This window comes from Hemitrygon akajei, chromosome 4 (genome assembly GCF_048418815.1).
Source record: "Hemitrygon akajei chromosome 4, sHemAka1.3, whole genome shotgun sequence".
Taxonomy (NCBI): Eukaryota; Metazoa; Chordata; class Chondrichthyes; order Myliobatiformes; family Dasyatidae; genus Hemitrygon; species Hemitrygon akajei.
In genome coordinates, this window is record NC_133127.1 from 148425618 (window position 1) to 148447392 (window position 21775).

Consider the following 21775-nt stretch of genomic DNA (forward strand, 5'->3'; position numbering starts at 1 on the left):
CACTCTAGGTTCCTGGTCCCCCTACTCCCTTTAGCACACTGGATCCCCTGCTCCCTTTGACACTCCTGGGCAGGGCCACAGTTCTCAAATCCCATTCAGCCTCACTGGGCCCTCAATTCCCATGCTCTCCAAAAAAGCATCAGGTTCTGTTTCCCTTGTTTTCTAGAAAGTGCCCAGGCACCAAATTCCACACTCCATTGAAACACATTGGATTCTGCTCTCCCTTTACTTACTGGGTTTGATGAAAAACTAATTATACTGCAACATCTCAACATGAGTGGGACTTAAATTCTGTTGGAGTATTAATTAAAATAACATTCAGCAGCCTGGAAAATACTCCAACATCTGCTGGTCTGGTACCACCAAAGTCCAAATTAATGGAGATTTATTGTGGTAGTTTTAACCATCATTAAGTTCTAGAGTATGTCTTAAAGCAACACATCTTGGCTTAGGCTAATCAATTCACAGACAAAAATAAGAGAGAAATGCTCAGCTTGTCAATTAACGGCAAAGCAGACAGAATTATTAAACGAAGCAACTAAGCTTGCTGCCTTTGAGAGGTGTTTCCATTTTATTCCTTGCTAAGTCGCCTACTTAGGTAAAACAGTCATAATGTCTGTGAGAGACAAAATGGCCCTGTTGGGACTGGATTGTACAGGAATGCATCTCTTGGCCCCGCAGGAATCTACTATACCCGCCTGTTCCCTCCCCATCTCTGGAGTTCTTGTGGCACACACATCCATTCATTGATTCATTCTCACAGGTGCTGCTTGGTAATATCCAGAAAAGGTGGCTTATTGATCGGCACGTTATACTGAGCTCCAGCCCAGACATCAGTCAGTGCCTGATGAAGACCCCATTCAAATTACTGTTGGATATTAATTTGGCTCTCAGGATTCAGCTTACTAACAAGGAACAAATTGAATCAGATCAGCCAGTCATTATAAACCCATCTGATTTCTTACTTCCATTGAAGTTAAAAGAAGCCATTGACCATTGACCATTGACCAGGGTCAACGTCAATACAAGCCAGCTTCCAGGTTCCACTTATTGTGCACATTAATAAACATACTGGAAGCAAGGCATACTTTATAATAGAGAAAAAAATTAGGAAGATTTTAATAAAATCACATTTTAATCAAATAACAAATTATGGCAAAGCTAAAGAGGTTAAGTGACTATTGCTTTCTATATGAATTAGAATAAAAACTGGTAAGAACTTCTCTCAAGTGGCTTTCAAAGCAATAACCAATTAAATAAGGGAATAGAAAAATTCCACAATCTGTTCACATTTCAGTGTTTTCACTTTTGTTATTTACACAAATTTTAATAGGTGGAACTGGAGACATCATATTTGGAATGATAACTGCTTCATTGGTAGGAGTTTTCATTTTCCAAGTTTGAACTTTTTCCAAATTTCATTCCATCAATGTCTGCATTCAGCAAATAAACCCAGAGCCAGTGCAAATTCATGTAGAGCATGCAACATTAGAAATGCTGCACAGAAGGTTTGTAGGGAAGGTTGCGGAAATCTAAAATAGAAGAGAATCTAAAATCAAATCAGACCACATCTTGTCCTAATTTAAAATAATATAAGGTAAGTTGCAAAAAAAAAAGAATGGAAAATCTTGAGCTTTATAAAACAAAAGATGATGCACTGACAAGGCAGAACATAGCCCCGATACCTGTGGAAAAATGCCAAGAATATACTCAATGGTGCCAGGATCCTGTTATTCAGAACTTTCTCAATGTAAGACAGTGCCTTGAATTAAATTAGCTCTCATGTTGTGAATTGTGAAGAGCTAATGCTATCCAAACTGATAATGGTGTCATAACAACAGGCATCATGGTCTGAGAATGAATGAATCAAAGAGAGACAGATAGCTCTGACTCTTCTATCTGCTCCTTCCCTCCTTTATCAAATCAAAATATTTTCCTTTTCTTTTTGTTACACACACACACACACACACAGACAGACAGACACAGACACACACACACACACAGACACACACAGACACACACACACACACACACACACACACACACACACACACACACACACACACACACACACGTGTGTGTGTGTGTGTGTGTGGTTCACCGTCTTTGTCTCTTGCAGAGCCACTGACTTTGCTTTACTTTAAATAGCAATATTTAATGTCCTTTTCATAAATTGAAAAAGTATATTGTACCAGAATATAAGAAACAGCGATGTGTAATGGTATAATGTCCTATTGGTTTTGACACGACTGAAATAACACCTTCAGCGTTCACATCCCAGCATGGCAAATTGTGAAATTGAACATTTGGTGCAAGAAGCAATCTGTTGAAGGAACTCACAATCTTTGTGGTGGGGGTGGGGAAGGAATCGTCAGCATTGTCAAGGTTTTGTCTTGAAGCACCGACAATTCCTCCCCCTCCCACCCCTACAGATACTGCTTGACCCACTGAGTTCCTCCAGCGGATTGTTGCTCCAAATTCCAGCAGAGGCGGTGTCTTGTGCCTCAATAAATGTGAACAGGAATATTGCCATGGTTATTCTGCAGTATAATCTACTGCTACATTCACAGTAAGTAGTTGATATATTGCAATCAATCAAGAAATACATTTTGAAAAAACTATTCCAGTTAAATGTACAACGGCAGAAATTTTGAACAGCCCTATCAACAAAAGCTCACATGTGATAGAGTAAGAAGTATAGGTATCAGATTTGCAGAATCCTTCTCATCACTACCCACAACTGATTGCATTCCAATAGTGGGCTCAATCTTTTAAAGCCAGACTGGCAGTTTTATCTGGAACTGCTGGCACTTACCCACTATTCTATCTAGAATCTCAGCACTCCAGGTTTGGTGCCCAACCCTCCTGAATCACAAGACGTTAATGATTGAGACCCCGTGGGGGTTCAGCTTGTTGCCTTTGCATTGTCCCTGTGCCTCCACCAGCCTCATTTCATGTTTCATGGCTTGGGCTTTTATTAACAGCAAAAGGGAGCACAACATCTCGAAGACTGAGGGAGGAGCAGTGCCCCAATCACCTTTATACAGGGGTCTGTGAGAGGAGCCACAGGAGCAGTCAGCAGAGGGGCGTATCCAGACAGGTATACATAGTTTACCACAAATACCTACAATTGCTCAAGAACTTTGATAACTAGCGAGACTCAAGCAGAACTTCACTTCAATGTAGCTTAGTGTGGAACCTACCGTAGTCACTTCACTTCAGACAGAGCTGAGAAAGTAATCAAGTACATTATTGATGTCTGTGCTGTTCAGTATATTTTCCATGCTACATCACTGAAGATTTCCTAGGGAAAAATTGTGAAGCATATAGTATGATATAACAAAAAAAACTGACCTTTCAACAAATTTGTTTTATAAACTTCAAAAGAACAGCTAATGCACAAATATAGAGAGCAGCCTGACATTCATATAGAGAAACCTTCCTTTACAACCTGTAGTCCTTAAGGTTATAAGTTTCTTATAGAAGGTTCCCTCCTCATCATGTTGTTTCTCCTTTCTGATGGCAGCAATTTATTGCTTTACAGCATCACTGCTTGGATTTTAAATGACCTGATGTTGAGAATTTTGAAACAATTCGTAGTTTTACCATTCAGTGGAAGCAATTCATTTTAAAATCAGCCTTGTCACATAGATGTAAAGCTTCTTGCATCATACTTCTTGCGATGAAATCTTTTTAGTGTAATCTACAACCCAATTAAAATACCATTATCTTTGATAACAGTTCCCTACTTTGGGATACACCATCCATTGACCAATAAGGCTGGTTAGATTTTTAAAAATTGTCTCCATCTTACACAAAATGCTGGAAAAGAGTACAGTCGATGTTTCAGTCCGAGACCCTTCATCAGTGTTTTCCACAGATGCTGCCCGGCCTGCTGAGCTCCTCCAGCATTCTGTGTGTGTTGCTTGGATTTCCAGCATCTGCAGATTTTCTCATTTGCCTCTATCTTAACAGCTTTCATTAAATGTAGGCACTGTCTTTTCCTCACTTGTGTTTAGGTGTCCAGTTTTTACCTTCTGAAACACCTCACAGCTCATCAGGTCTGCCATCAGTAATGAGTGTGTTACGTCAAGGAGACATAAAGGTAAGATGTTGGCCTGGAAGCCAATCAATTTAATAAAACCATGCTTGGTCATATTTCAAATCTTATCAAGGATGAACATAAATATGCTTGATAGAATTGGATTAGACTGATATTTCTATGAATAATGGTCTAGACAAACTTCTATAGATGTGTAGTGGAAAGTGTATTGACCGGCTGCAATACGATCTGGTATAGGAACACCAATGCCTTTGAGTGAAAAATCCTACAAAAGGTAATAGATTTGGCCTAGTATGTCACGGGTAAAGCCCTCTCAGCCATTGAGCACATCTACATGAAATGCTGTCATAGAAAAGCAGCATCCATTATTAAATATCCTCACCGCCCAGGCCGCGCTCCTTTCTCTGAGCTGCTATCACATGGAAGGTACAAGTGCCTCAGGACTCGCAAGAAAAGTTACTACCCCTCAACCATCAGGCTCTTGAACAAAAGGGGATAGCTACTTTCATCTTTTGTGCTGTTCCCACAACAATTATCCTGTTTACAGTTACTGTTCAGTACAGTTGCTGAGTACGCCTGCAGGCTGTACATGGTGACATGTACGTACTCTGATAATAAGTTTTACTTTGAACTTTTTTCACTCTTAGGGCTCAGACTGTGATAATTTACTTGAGAAAGATATGATACATCAAATGGGATTCCAACAAGGCAATGAAAAAAATATTGGCAGTGAAGGATGGCAAGAAAAGAAGCGATTTCAACCCCAAAACTGCAGGATGAGCAGCAGGGGACCCAAGAGAAACTGTTTAATTGGTAACAATGCAAAATCTTACTGCGAAGCATTACAAACGCACACACACTTTTGGTTTTACTGACAGGTTTGAGAGATCCGGGTGATTGATCTGGAAAGGCAGATCAGTGCAAAAATATTTAAGTCGAGCTCTAGCATTCAGGAATTTCAGAATCAAATCAGGTTTATTAGCACTGACATATGCAATGAAACTTGCTGCGTTGTGTAGCTATACAGTGCAAAACATTAAAAATTACTATCGATTAAAATAAGAAATATAAAAATAAAAAGAGAGCAAAATAGTGAGGTAAAGAACGTAAGACCATAAGATATCGGGGCAGGATCAGGCCATACGTCCCATCGAGTCTGCTCCGCCATTTCATCATGGCTGATCCATTTCCCTTTCAGCCCCAATCTCCTGTCTTCTTCCCGTATCCCTTCGTGCCCTGACTAATCAAGAATCTATCAATCTCTGCATTAAATATGCCCAATGACTTGGCCTCCTTGGCCACCTGTGACAGTAAATTCCACAGCTTCCTCACTCACTTGCTAAATAAGTTCCTCCTCTGTTTTAAATGGACATCTCTCTATTCTGAGGCTGTGCCCTCTGGTCTTAGGCTCCCCCACCGTAGGAAACATGCTCTCCACATCCACTCTATCTGGGCCTTTCGACATTTGATAGGTTTTAATGAGATCCCCCTTCATTCTTCTGAATTCCAGCGAGTAGAGGCCTAGAGGAATTTAAATGCTCCTCATATGATAAGCCTTTCAATCCTGGAATAATTTTTGAGAACCTTCTTTGAAACCTCTCCAGTTTCAGCACATCCTTTCTTAAATAAGGGACCCAAAACAACTCACAATACTCCAAATGAGGCCTCACCAGTGCTTTATAAAGCCTCAACATTACATCCTTGCTTTCATATTCTAATCCTATTGAAATGAATGCTAACATTGCATTTGCCTTCCTCACCACAGACTCAAACCACAAATTAACCTTTAGGGAATCCTGCATGAGGACTCACAAGTCCCTTTGCACCTCAGATTTTTGAATTTCTCTTCATTTAGAGAATTGTGTATGCTTTTATTTCTTCTACTGAAGTGCATGACCATACACTTCCTGACACCGTATTCCATCTACTACTTTTTTTGTGCATTCTCCTAATCTGTCTAAGTCCTTCTATAGCCTCTCTGATTCCTCAACACTAACTGCCTTCATGTCATCCACAAACTTGGCCACAAAGCCATCAATCCCATCATCCAGTCATTGACATATAATGTAAGAAGAAGGTGTCCCAAAACAGACTCTTGTGGAACATCACTAGTCACCGGCAGCCAGCCAGTTAAGGCTCCTTTTAAAGGTTCAAAGGTTCATTTATTATTGAAGAAGATTTGTCTTCTCCAGGTAGCCATAAAGTACAGAACACCATTGAAGTGGTTGAAAGAAAGACGTCAATCCCACCCATACGATTCTCATTCTTTGCCTCCTGCCAATCAGCCAATGCTTTATCCATGCTAGAATCTTTCCTGTAATATGATGGGCTCTCAACTTGTTAAGCAGCCTCATGTGTGGCACCTTGTCAAAGGCCTTCTGACAATTCAAGTTCACAATATCCACCAATTCTCCATGCTTATTTCTTCAAAGAATTCCAAAAGATTTATCAGGAAATATTTTCCTTTAAGGAAACTATGCTGACTTCAACTTATTTTATCCTGTGCTTCCAAGTACTCCAAAACCACATCTATATCAATTGACTCCAACATCTTCCCAGCCACTGAGGTTAGACTAAGTGGCTTATAATTTCCTTTCTTCTGTCTCTCTCCCTTCTTGAAGAGTGGAGTGACATTTACAATTTTCCAGTCCTCTGGAACCATGCCAGAACCTTTTGATTCCTGAAAGATCAGTACTAATGCCTCCATGATCTCTTCCGCCACCTCTTTCAGAACCCTGGAGTGTAAACCATCTGGTCCAGGTGACTTATCTTCAGACCTTTCAGATTCCCAAGCACCTTTTCATGAGTAAGTGTCGACCTCACTCACTTCTGCCCACTGACACTCTGGAACTTTGGGCATACTGCTAGTGTCTTCCACAGTGAAGGATGATGCAGAATACTTTGTCAGTTCATCCGCCCTTTCCTTATCCCCCACTACTGCCTCTGCAGCATCATTTTCCGGCTTTGCAAAATCTACTCTTGACTTTCTTTTACACTTTATATATCTGAAGAAACTTTCTGTATCCTCTTTAATATTATTTGCTAGCTTACCTTCATAACCCATCTTTTCCTTTTTTATGACCTTGTTAGTTGCCTACTTTTGGTTTTTAAAAGTGTCCAAATCCTCAAACTTCCACTAATTTTTGCTATATTATATGCCCTCTCCTTGACTTCTACATTGGCTTTGACTTCCCTTGTCAGCCATTGTTGTGTCATCCTGCCTTTAGAATACTACTTCTTTGGGACATATCTATCCCAAATTGCCCCCCGAAATTCCAGCTGTTACTGCTCTGCCATCATCCCTGCTAGTGTCCCCTTCCACTCAATTTTGGCCAGTTCCTCTCTCATGCCTCTGTAATTCCCTTTACTCCACTGAGTATTAATTCATCTGGATTTATCTTCTCCTTCTCAAATTGTGGGGTGAATTCTATCACATTATAATCACTGTCTCCTAAAGACCTTATGTTCTCTGATCAATTCCGGTTCATTGCACAACACCCTATCGAGAATAGCTGATTCCCTTGTGGGCTCAACCACAATATTCTCTAAAAAGCCATCTCATAGGAATTCTACAAATTCAACCTTTTGGGATCCAGCACCAACCTGTTTTTCCCAATCTACCCGCATGTTGAAATTTCCCATGACCATCATAACATTGCCCTTTTGATGTGCATTTTCCCGCTATAATTTGCAGCCCATGTCCTGGCTATTATTGGGAGGCCTGTATGTAACTTCCATCAGGGTCTTCTTACCCATGCAGCTTCTTAGCTCTCCCTGTGATTCTCCACCTTCCGAGCCTATGTGAGCTTTCTAATGATTTGATTTCATTTTTACCAACAGAGCCATCCCACCCCCTCTGCCTACCTGCCTGTCCTTTCAATGTAATGTGTATCTTTGGACGTTAAACTCCCAGCTAAAATCTTCTTTCAGCCACAATTTAGTGTTGCCTTCAACATCATACATGCCAATCTGTAACTGTGTGACAAATTCATCTATTCCGTACACTGCGTGCGTTCAAATATAACACCTTCTGTCCTGTGTTCACTGCCCCTTTTCATTGCAACTCATCCTGTTGACTACAATTTTGCCCTACCATCAGCTACACACTGCCTCTGTTTGTAAACCAACTACCCCATCCTCAGCCCTATCACTCCACTTCCCATCCTCTTGCCAAATTAGTTTAAACCCTCCCAAACGGCTCTAGCAAACCTGCCGGAAAGGATATCTTTACCCCTCAGGTGCAGGTTGTACAGCAGCCTGTCCCTTTTGTACAGACCATACCTTCCCTAGAAGAGATCCCAATGATCCAGAAATCTAACCCCCTGCCCCTGCACCAGTTCCTCTGCTGCCCATTTATCTGCCAAACGCGTCTATTCTTACCTTCACTTGCACGTGGCACAAGCAACAATTGAGAGATTACTACCCTGACGGTCCTGCCTAGCTCCCTAAAATCTCTCTTCAGGACTTCGTCACCATTCCTACCCATGTCATTCATGCCAGCTTGTACCAAGGCTTGTGGCTGCTCAGCCTCCTCCTTTAGAATGCACGGACCTGATCCGAGACATTCCTCACCCTGGCACTTGGGAGGCAGCATATCATCTGGGAGTCTCGAATGTGTCCACAGAATCTCATCTCTATTACTCTAACTATGGAATCCTATCACTAGTAGTCCTCTCACCTCTCTTCTCTTCTCAGCCACGGTGCCAGAGACCTGGTTGCAGCAGCTCTCCCCTGGTAGGTTGTCCCCCTCAACAGTATCCAAAGCAGTATACTTATTATCGGTGGGAACAGCCAAGGGATTACTCTTTCTCTTTCTTCTTCTCCTGACTGTCACCCAGTAATCTGCCTCCTGAAACCTAGAGGTGACTACCTCCCAATAGTTCCTATCCCTTCCTCAGTCTTCTGTCTGAGCCAAAGGTCATTGAATTGAAGCTCCAGTTCCCTAACGTGTTCTCTGAGGAGCTGCCTCTCAGTGTCCCTGGTGTAGATACGGTTATCCAGGAGGCTGGAAACCTCCTGGAAACCTCCAGAATTGCCACATCTCCCACACAGCTCCAGGGATCCATTCTTACTGCACTAACTGTGCCCTAACAGATCAGAAATGAAGAATAAAGAAGAAGCTTACCAGATACTTACCTTGCCCAAGTTTGATCTCACCTGTTGAGCCAAAGGCACTCTAACACTGGCCCACTCACACAATGACTGCTCCACTTGCCCCTGCCTTACTTTAATTTGCCCTTTCTAATGAATCCCATTCACTGAATGGGTACAGTCGAACTCTGAAAAATGCCACAAAACACCGCCTTTTAAATTTTTCATTTGCAGACCTATGTGAAATTGCCATTTCTTCTCAAGCTTCAGTTCACTGATTAATGAATGGAAGCATGAGAAGAAGGTAACTTTCATAGGTGGACGGACCACCAGAAATCTGTTGGTGGAGGGAAAGAATTTGTTACTAAAACATTGAGTGTGTGTCTTCAGGCTCCTGTACCTCCTCCCTGATGTTTGACTTTTCATTCAAATACGATACCTCCAACAATGCAGTCCTCCTTTAGCACTGAAATGACAAAATCACAGCTTGTGCTGCATCAAGATGATGTTCCAGATTGGGTTTGATCCATCTCCTAGATCAGCATAATTTTGTGTGGGAGTCTGTTTATGGTACAACGGAATAAGAAACAGATATAATCAGAAGGAGGAATGCTGCAGGCAGATGCCTTCTATATTCCTCTGACTTGCTTAAAATGCTGGACTTCTTTTGCTACTGTGACTGGCACCATAGGAGCATGACGGAGATTACTAAAGATTTCCACGCCAGCAGAAATTTTCTTTCAATGCATTTGCAGGAAATAAAAACATAAATGTCACATGAAAGAAAAACTTAAACTCCATTTTATTTGTAAACCTGACTGCAAGACCCATCAGAATCAGATCAGAATCTAGTTTATTATCACCAGCACATGTGGTGAAATTTGTTAACTTAACAGCAGCAGTTCAATGCTATAGAAGAAAAAAAAAATCAAATACCATATACATATAGGTTAAAAATCATGCAAAACAGAAATAATATATATTTTTAAAATGAGGTAGTGTTCATGGGTTCAATGCCCATTTAGGAATCGGATGGCAGAGGGGAAGAAGCTGTTCCTGAATCACTGAGTGTGTGCCTTCAGGCTTCTGTACCTCCTACGCAATGGTAACAGTGAGAAAAGGGGTGATGGGGATCCTTAATAATGGACGCTGTCTTTCTGAGACACTACTTCTTCAAGATGTCCTGGGTACTTTGTAGGCTATTACCCAAGATGGAGCCCACTAAATTTACAACCCTCTACAGCTTCTTACAGTCCTGTGCAGTAGCCCCCCACCCCCCATACCAGACAGTGATGCAGCCTGTCAGAATGCTCTCTACAGTACATCTATAGAAGTTTATGAGTGTTTTTATTTACATACCAGATCTCTTCAAACTCCTAATGAAGTTTAGACACGTCTTCTTTGTAGCTGCAGCAATATGTTGGGACCAGATTGGGTCTTCAGAGACCTTGACACCCAGGAACTTGAAGCTGCTCCCTCTCTCCACTTCTGATCCCTCTATTACGATTGGTATGTGTTCCCTCGTCTCACCCTTCCTGAAGTCCACAATCAGCTCTTTCATCTTACTGACGTTGAGTGCAAGATTGTTGCTGTGACGCCATTCCACTAGTTGGCATATCTCACTCTTGTACGCTCTCTCATCTCCATCTGAGATCTTACCAACAATGGTTGTATTATCAGCAAATTTATAGATGATATTCATGGGTATATAGAGAGTAGAGCAGTGGGCTAAGCACACACCCCTGAGGTGCACCAATATTGATCATCAGCGAGGAGGAGATATTATCACCAATCTGCACAGATTGTGAACTTCTCAGGCCCTCGTCACCTCCGGATTTGAGTTTCCTCACTGAAGGTGTTGAACTTGTCTTTCATTATCGATTTGATCACACCCACTATTACTTCTCACATTTACTGTCTTGTTTCAAATTTCCTTTACTGTATTCCATTTTCCCAATATATTTTCCCTATGATTGTCAATAGCATTTACACTGAGAGAAAGAAAAACAGCTTTAATTCAGAAAGGTATCTTTCATATCCTTTGGATATCCTAAAGAATTTCTTGTATTTACTGTGAATGCCCACAAGAAAATGAATCTCAGGGTTGTATATGGTGATATATATATACATATATATATATATATATACACACACACACTTTTTAAATATTAAATTTACTTTGAACTTTGAAATTTGAAGGGCTTCAACCACCATAAGATCATAAAACAATAAGGCATAGGTAAAGAATTTAGCCCATCGAGCCTGCTCCACCACTCCATCATGGCTAAACTATCGTCCCTCTCAATGCCCTTCCCTGCCTTCACTCCATAAACTTTGACAGCATGATTAATCAAGAAGCTATCAACCTCTGCCTTAAATATACTCAACGACTTGGCTGCACAGCCATCTGTGGCAATGAATCTCAAGATTCACCAAACTCTGGCTAAAGAAATTTTTCCTCATCTCTGTTCTAGATAGATGCCTCTCAATTCTGAGGCTGTGCCTTCTGGTCTTAGAATCTCCCACTAAAGGAGGCATCCTCTTCAAATCCACTCTATCCAGACCTTTCAATATTAGATAGGTTTCAATGAGATCCCTCCTCATCCAAACTTCAGTGAGTACAGGCCCAAAGCCATCAAACACTCTGGACCTTCTCCAATAGCAGCACATTTTTCCTTAGATAAGGGGCCTAAAACTGCTCACAATCCTCCAAGTGTGGTCTGAGCAATGCCTTATAGAGCCACGACATCACATCTTACTTTTATATTCTAGTCCTCTCAAAATGAATGTTAACCTTGTATTTGCCTTCCTTACAGCTGACTCATCCTGCAAGTTAATCTTTAGAGAATCCTGCACAAGGACTCCCAAAATTTTTGAATTTTCTCTCTAGTTAGAAAACAGTCCATGCGTTTATTCCTTCTGCCAAAGTGCATGGCCCTGCACTTCCCTACACTCCAGTCCATCTGCAACTTCTTTACCCATTACCCCGATCTGTAAGTCCTTCTGCAGACACCCTGCTTCCTCGACACTGCCTGGTCCTCCACCTATCTTTGTATCATCCACAAACATAGCCACAATGCCATCAACTTCTTCATCTATGTGATACACCACTAGTCACTGGCAGCCAACCAGAAAAGGCCCCCTTTATTCCCACACTTTACCTCCTGCCAATCACTCAATCTTCCATCCATGCTGGTACCTTTCCTTACTGGTACCATTGGCTCTTATTTTGTTAAGCAGCCTCATGTATGGCACCTTATCAAAGGCCTTCTGAAAACTTAAATAAACAACATCCACTGACTCTCTTTTATCTATTCTGCCTGTTATATCTCCGAAGAATTCCAACAGATTTGTCAGGCATTTTGGAAACCCATGTTGACTTTGGGCTATTTTATCACGTGCTTCCAAGTACCCAAAACTTGATCCTTGATCATAGACTCCAACAACTTTCCATCCACTAAAGTTATGCCAACTGGCCTATAATTTCCTTTCTTCTGCTTCCTTCCCTTCTCAAGGCGTGCAGCGACATTTGCAATTTTCCAATCCTCAGGAGCCATACCAGAATCTAGTGATTATTGAATGATCTTACTAATGCCTCCACAATCTCTTCAGTTACCTCTTTCAGAACCCTGGGATGTAGTCCATCTGGTCTTGGTGACTTACCTACCTTCAGACCTTTCAGCTTCCCAAACACCTTCTCCTTAGCAATAGCATCTGCACTCACTTCTGCCCCATGACACTCAAGTATTTCTGGTATTCTGCTAGTGTCTTCCTCAGTGAAGACTGTTGTAAAATGCTTATTAAGTTCTTCCGCCATTTCTTTATCCCCCATTACTACTGCTCCAGCATCATTTTCCAGTAGTCCAATATCCACTCTTGTTACTTCTTTACTCCTTATATATCTGAAAAAACATTTTATCTTCTTTTGTACTGTTGGCTAGCTCCCTTCATATTTCATCCTGCTTTTCTCTTTATGGCTTTTTTAGATACCTTCTGTTGGTTTTTAAAAGCTTCCCAATCCTCTATCTTCCCACTAATTTTTGCTATATTCAATCCCCTCACTTCTGCTTTTATGCTGTCTTCGACTTCCCCTGTCAGACGCGGTTGCCTCATCCTCCCTTTCGAATACTTCATCTTTGGGATGTATCCTCTTTTCCCTTTACTCCATTGTAATACTAAAACACCTTCATCCCCTCAGTTCTTATCAACAAGCTTCAAAACTTAGGCCTCTGTGCCTCCTCCTGAACTAGATCCTCGACTTCTTTATCAGGAGATCGCAGTCAGTGTGGATTGGTAATAATTCAATTCAAGTTTAATTGTCATTCAACCATACATGAACACCCATGATTACAGTGAAATGAGACAGTGTTACTCTGGGGCCAAGCTGCAAAACACAGTACTAACAGTCACACAGCACAAAGCACACATAAAACATACAAGATAGCAAGCACATGCAGGATATCAGTAAAATACAGCCACATAAAGAACAATAGTCTGGAGCCTGAGTCCATGAATGCCACAGAAATCTGCAGTCAACCATAATACAACTTGGCTTCTGCTGAGTGAACACTTGGGGGCAGCACTGACTCCAGGCTGGGTGCTGCGCCACACTGCCTCCTGGTGGAGTGCACCGGTTTCGATGCCTCTCTCCCGGTGGCTATAAGCAGGCGATACCACAGCTTGAGGCCTAATCCTTGTTATGACCAAGGCCTCGCAGTTCCCTGCTGTCAGCCAACAAATCCCTGAATCGGACCTGCAGCATTCCACGTTAACAAAGTCTAAAAGGGTCTTGCAATTACAATAAAAGCGACAAAGGCGGTCACTCACCATTGAAATGCATGACTCCTTTAAGCAACAACTCCTCCAAAGCGCTCTCTCTCTCATTAGTGGATGAGAGATTGTTGCTGATTCTCCAGGCAGAGCACTGGGGGAAAATAAGCGGTGTGACAGAGTTTAACACCAAGTTGTTTTATGTCTCTCCTCTCGCTCTGAAAGGGGACACCTCTTTTTCCCTTTATTAGGGGAAGAGAGAGAGCCTGTGGTATGTCAAGTTGTCGGGTGAATGATTACTTTGTGTTGTACTGCAGATCATGGTCTCCCTTGGGGGCTTGGTGGGTGGAGACTGCTGATGATTTTTTGTGGAAGACGGTAGGGGTCATTGCTTTGCTGTTGCTTGTGCATGGGAGGGGCAGTAGGGGGGCTTTGAGGATCTAACATTTTAACTATCATTCATTCTTTGGGAAACTCTTCTGATTTTGTGGATGTCTGTGAAGAATAAGAATTTCAGGATGTGTATTGTGTACATTTCTTAGATATAAAGTTAGATATGGCCCTTGTGGCTAAAGGGATCGGGGGTATGGAGAGAAAGCAGGTACAGGGTTCTGAGTTGGATGATCAGCCATGACCATACTGCATGGCGGTGCAGGCTCGAAGGGCCGAATGGCCTACTCCTGCACCTATTTTCTATGTTTGTTTCTATGTTTCTATATTAAATGAAACTATTGAACATTAGATTTCTAAATGGTCCATGAATCCATGAACACTACCTCATTATTTGTCTTCTGCATAATTGTTTATTGGTGTAACTTAGAGTAATTGTTACGATTAGCACTGTACTGCTGCCGTAAGACAAAAACATTCAAGATATATGTCAGTGATAATAAATCTGATTCTGAAGCTAAAGTCTTTCAAAGAATTATATATTGCAGATAAACACAGCATGCAATCAACACAAAGCAACGTTGCATGTAAAATGAATGAAATTAATGACAAACATGAGAAAATCTGCAGATGCTGGAAAGCAACACAAACAAAATGCTGGAGGAACTCAGCAGGCCAGGCAACATCTATGGAAAAGAGTAAACAGCCAACATTTTGGGCCGAGACCCTTCGTCAGGACTCTTTTCCATAGATGCTGCCTGGCCAAATGAAATTAATAGCCATTTGGCAGTTAATCTGTTTGCAAAGGCGCTGTCTGAGGCAGAACAATGGAAAATTTGACATATTAATGTGGATAAATCACCGGCTCTGATTAAGCGTACCTCAGGACATTGTAGAAAGTTAATGAAGAAATTGCAGAGGTAGAGATACCCTGCAAGACACAGGGATAGGATCAGGCCATTCAACCCATCGTGTCTATTCCACATCACCTTTCATCATCTTTACGCATGGGAGAGGTACTTGAAGACTGGAGGATCATAATTCAAAGTTCAAAGTAAATTTATTGTTAAAGTACATATACACTATGTCACCATAAACTACCTTAAGATTCATTTTCTTGCATGCATTTACAGGAAAATAAAAAAATACAATAGAATTTATGAAAAGCTAAACTTAATCAAGACTGGCAAGCATCCAATGTGCAAAAGAGGATGAGTAACAAATTTTATGACACATGCTGTTGATAATAAACCTGATTCTGATGGTGCAAAGACTAAATGAAAAAAGGGAATCAATAATACTGAGTTGTAAAGTCTTTAAAAGTGAGTTTATTGGTTGTGAAGTCAGTTCAACGTTGAGGTGAGTGAAGTTATCCACACTGGCTGTAGAGCAATAACTATTTCTGAACATGGTGGTATAGGACCTAAGGGTCCTGTACCTCCTGCCCAATGCTGCAGGCTAGCAAACTTGTGTCTTTATTTAAGAATGGCTGCAAGGACAAGCCGGGGCATTACAGGCCTGTTAGTGGTGGGAATGAAACCAGAAGGGATTGTGAGGGACAGGACCTACCAACATTTGAAATGGCAATGACTGATTTGAGATAGTCAACACGGCTTTTTATGTGAGAAATCATGCCTCATATATTTGATAGAGTTTCTTGTCCAAGAAAATTGACAACAGCAGAGTGGTAGATAACATCTAAATGGAGTTTAGCAAGGCATTTGACAAGATCCTGTATGGTAGGCCAGTCTGGAAGGTTAGATCAGAAGGGATCAAGAGCAAGCAGAGCAAATGGATACAAAATTTGTTTGGTGAAAAGGAGACAGGGGGTGGTAGTGGGTGATTGTTATTCAAACTGAAGGCCTGTGGCCAGTAATGTGCCATTGGGATCGGTGCTCGGTCCACTGTTGTTCATTGTCTATATTAATGATTTGGACATTTACATTGTTAAAGTAGTTAATAAATCTGTGGATAGCATAAAAACTGGTGGTTTAGTGGACAGTGGAGAGGGTTATTTCAAGTTACTACAGATTCAGAGAAACTGATGAAATGAGCCAAAGAATAGCAAATGGAATTTAACTCAGACAAGTGCAATGTGTTGCATTTTGGCAGCTTTAACAAGAGCACAACTTATACAGTAAATGGAGAGTGTTGAACAACAGAGAGACTTAGGAGTACTGGTTCATAATTAGCTGAGAGTAACAACACAGGTAGATAGGATGGTGAAGAAAGCATGTGGCATGCTTCAATGGTCAGGGCAACGGGAACGTCAGCGCAAGTCATTGATGAGAACACATTTAGAGTTCTGGTCTTGTGGTGAACTAGATATACCTGTCTGACTGCTCCTGTGGCTCCTCCCAAGACCCTGCTGACTACCCCTGTGGCTCCTCCCACAGACCCCTGTATAAAGGCGACTGTGGCCTGCTGCTCTCCCTCATTTTCCCCAGGATGTAGTGTTGTCCTTCAGTCAATAAAAGCCGATAATCTCACTTCCTAAGTCTCGGCGTGAGTTATTGATGGTGCATCAGGTCTTTCAGCTCAATGAAGGATATCATAAAGCTGGAAAGGGTGCAGAAGAAATCTACATGCATTTTACTGAAACTGAAGGGCTTGTATTATTAAGAAAGACTGGGTAGGCTGAGACTATTTTCCCTGGAGCCTCAGAGGCAGAGGGGTGAACTTATCGAGGTATGTAAAATCATGAGGGCCATAAATAAAATGCATTATCACAGACTCTTTCTCAGGGTACATAGATTGGTAGCAAGAGGGGAAAGATTTAAAAGGGAACATGGAATAGACTTTCAGTGGCCACTTTATTAGGTATACCTATACACCTGATCGTTAATGTAATTAACTAGTCAGCCAGGCATGTGGCAGTAACCCAACGCACAAGGGCATGCAGACATTGGGAAGAAATGTGATCTAAGTGAGTTCAGCCATGGAATGATTACTGATGCCAGCCTGGATGGTTTGAATATCTCAGAAACTGCTAATATCTAGGATTTTCATCTATAGCAGTCTCTGGAGTTTACAGAGAATGGTGTGAAAAATCAAAAACATCCAGTGAGTGGCAGTTCCATGGGCAAAAACGCCTTGTTGATGAGAGAGGTCAGAGGAGAATGGCCAGACTGGCTCAAGCTGACAGGAAGGTGACAATAACTCAGATAACCACATGTTACAACAGTGGTGTGCAGAAGAGCATTTGTAAACACATGACAGGTGGAACGGGTGGGCTACAGCAGTACAAGATCATGAATGTAGGCTCATTTAGAACAGTATAAGTCTCTTCCCCAAGTGCACGATTGATATCCCATCATTCCTTGCATATTGATGTGTCTCTCTAACAGCCATTTAAATACCACTGGCCTATCTGCTTCGACTTCTGTCCATTCCCCCTTCAGCCTATGATGTTCCAGAGGAAGCAACCAAAGTTGTCTAACCTCATTCCCAAGCACAAGGAAATCTGCAGATGCCAGAAACTCAAGCAAGACACACAAAATGCTGGTGGAATGCCAGCATTAGGACAAAGGGTCTCGGCCCAAAGCGTCGACTGTACTTCTTCCTATAGATGCTGCCTGGCCTGCTGCGTTCCACCAGCATTTTGTTTGTGTAACCTCATTCCCTCAGGCAGTATCCCAGTAAACAACTTTTGCACCCTCTCCAAAGTTTCCATTCCTAATAGGACGATCAGAATTGCACACCATCCTCCAAGTGTGGCCTAAACAATGTTTTATATGGCTGCCACAGGACTTTTATACTCAATGCCCCAACCAATGAAGCTCAGGACACCTTTACCACCCTGTGGCCACTTTTAAGGACCCCAAGATCCCTCTGTACATCAATGCCGTTAGGGGTCCTGTTACTAACTGTATACTTCACCCTTGCGTTAGACCTCCCAATGTGCAGCACTTCACACTTCCCTGGATTCTGCCATTCCCCTGCCCATATCTGTAACTAACCTACATTTTGTTGTATCCTTTGGCAAGCCTCTACACAGTCCACAACTCCACCAATCTTTGTGTCATCTGCAAATTTATTTATCTACCCTTCTACATCTTCATTCAAGGTATTTATATACATCACCAACAACAGAGTCCCCTCCACTGATACCTGAGAAACACCACTGGTCAGAATGAATGGTTCCGTCACTATGTTCAGTCTTCTGTGGAAAAAACAATTCTGAAGGAGGCATGGAACTACCAAGTAAACGTGAATCCCATGCATCTTAAGCTTATCGGTCAGCCTACCATGATGGATTTTGTTAAATGCATACAAAAATCCACATCGACAACACCAAATATCAATCACCTTTATCACCTCCTCAAAAAACTCATTCAAGGAACTGAAGTGGTAGCTTTTCCCATACAAAAGATGGAGGACGTAAGGAACAAGCTGCCAGAAGTGGTAGAGGTGGATGCAAATGCAAAGTTTAAAGGACATTTGAATCAGTACGTGGATTGAAAAGGAGGGGAGATATGGCTTGAACAGAGATAGATAGGACTGGCTCAGATAGACAGGTCAGCATGGACAAATGGGTCTTAGGACCTGTTTCCATGCATCATTACTCCATGACTCTAAAAGCCTGAAATTCTTATCTGAAGGGCAAAATGAATACAGTACGTGACTGGAATCTCAGATTAATATCTCGAAAAAGCCATAGAGCCATACAGCACAGAACAGGCTGGTTGGATTGGAGTACCACATGCAAAATGGTGGTGGAACTCAGCAGGTCAGAGAGCATCTGTGGAAAAGAATAAACGGTTGATGTTTTGGGCCAAGACCCTTCATCAGGACTGGAAAGGAATGGGGAAGAAGATTGGGGAGGGGGAGGAGTATAAGATAGAAGGTGATAGGTGAAGCCAGGTGAGCGGGAAGAGAGGGTGGGGAAGCGGGAGGGCGATGAAGTGAGAATTTGGGAGGTGATCGGTGGAAAAGGTAAAGGACTGAAGAAGAAGGACTCTGATAGGAGAGGGGAGTGAACCATGGGAGAAATGTAAGGAAGAGGGGAACCAGGGTGATGTAATAGGCAAGTGAGGAGAAGAGAACAGGTAAGAGGGGAGCCAGAATGAGGAATGGAAGAAAAGAGAAAAGGGATGAAGAAAGATGTTGCAATGAGCAACTGGGAAGTGGACCCAAGTACAGGACACAGGCACGGCAATCAAGTGGGATCCTCACACAGACGTGAACGTTGGTCAACACACAGGAGGAGCCCAGACCCGGGACTTGGACACGGAGCCTGGACTTGGACATGGGACGACAAAACCAAACAACGACAGACAATCCGTATCTTGACTCGGAGTAGTGGCAAAACTCAGCTGGACACGAAAACTACAGAATTCCCAAAGCAACCCCAGGCACCGAAGCAACTTGAAGTCCACTCTTCTCGGTGGCCCAGAATGTGCGTTACCACACTGGCTGAGGTGACAGTCCAGCCCTGAGGAGACTTAAGCCGGAGTTTTTATGTTGCCGGTTCGGATGAGAATCAGGTGCCTTAATCAAGAAGCCCGGTATAACACAGGGAAAAGGAAATTAACAGAAATGAGGAGTCAACGGACCGGACTGTGACAAAAAATGACCAGGTTAGAGAAATCAAGGATCGTGCATCGGGTTAAATTCAAGTTTATTGTCAATCAACTGTATACACGTGAACTGCCAAATGAAACAATGTTCCTCTGGACCAAGGTTCACAACACAGTACATGTCATTCATATACATACGGTAATGCTACCACTAGTAAATTAACATATAATAAGGTGCATTTTAAAGTACATTTATTATCAAATACATATAAATTATACAACCTTGAGATTTGTCTGCTTACAGAGAGCCAGGAAAGAAGAAACCCCAAAGAACCCAATTAAAAAATAGACCAACAACCAATGCACAGAGAGGGAGAGAGAAAACAATAAAAGCAAGCAACAGCTTTCAGAACGAAAGTGAGTCCACAGACCCAAAGTCTGGAGCAGATGGTGCAGAGGCCCAGAGCCTCAGCCTCAGCTCATCACACAGTGGGGCAAATCATCAGAGAGCTCGCAGCCCAGAGCGGGACAAAGCCTCAGTGCCACAGAGAGCAGGGTAAACATCACAAAGCAGCGAGCAGAACCCGGGCCGACTCTCACCTCCAGTCCCGACACCCTGCCTTTTCTCTACATCTGGTCTGGCATTTAAATTGTCCAAGCCCTGGGGCGCCCCCCGTTCTAGGACCCAGGCCCCGCTGCATCGATACGCTCTGGGCCTGGACCTCGCTGCCACATTCTGGCCCGTAGCTGACTTCCCCAAATCAGCCTGGCACTTAGATCGATCTAACCTCACACTCGGATTAGGTGGATGAGCTCCGAGACTCCTCCGCTCACTCCAACTCCATCTCTGACTCTGATACCATCTTGAACATGCCTCATCACTTCTTCTCAAACATGGCCTGACTTCACTCTGACTTGAATCACACCCGCACACCTCAACCCTTCACTTGCCTCACCTTCGCCGGCCTCTTCACTGTTTGTGGTGATAGTTTACCACAATTTTCACAGAAAAAGTGTTATTAATGAAGTAGTAGTTGAATTTCCCTTGCTTTATGAACCGCCAGTAAGCTGTGGCCCATCTTCAGTAGCATCACCTTAAACCAGAAGGGAAAGTTGCAACACAAGTTAAAAAGTAAAGGGTATAATCCTACTGGTACTGGGAGGTGGCAGGGAGTTCAGTAGTCTTACAGAATTGGAGATGAAGCTGTTACCCACCTAACGGTCCCTGTGCTAATGCTATAGTAGCTCCTGCCTGATGGTAGGGGATCAAAGAGGTTGTTGAATGAGTGGAGGGATCATTGACTATGCTAAGGGCCCTGTGTACGCAACGCTCCTGATAAATCTCTCTAATGGATGGAGGAGAGACCCTGGTGATCCTCTCAGCAGCCCTCACAAAGGGACTTGTGGTCAGCTGCCTTGCAATTCCTGTACCAGACAGCGATGCAGCTGGTCAGGAGACTTCCAATGCTGCTCTTGGAAAAATTGGTTGGTATGGGAGTGGATGGGGAGAGACTCATTTGCCCCAATCTCCCCAGGAAGTGGAGGTGTTGCTGTGCTTTCTTGACCAAAGAGGTGGTGGTGAGGGGCCAGGTGAGATCGTCATGATGTGCACTCCAAGAAACTTGGTGCTCCTAACTCGCTCCCTGAGCCGTGTACGTGCAGTGAGGAGATGTCAGCCTGCACCTTCCTAAAGTCCACAGTCATCTCTTTGGCTTTGTCCATGTTGAGACTCAAGTTGTTGTGATTGCACCATTCTGCCACTGTCTGTACCTCCTGTCTGTGCTCCATCTCATCGTCACTGTGGATGAAGCCAACCATTGTGTGTCATCAGTGAACTTGATGATTTGGTTTGAACTGGATCTAGCAATGCAGTAATGCACCAGCACCCGCCAGGGCTGTGTGAATAGCAGTGGCTGTGCCTGCAGCCCGGGTGGGGGGGTGG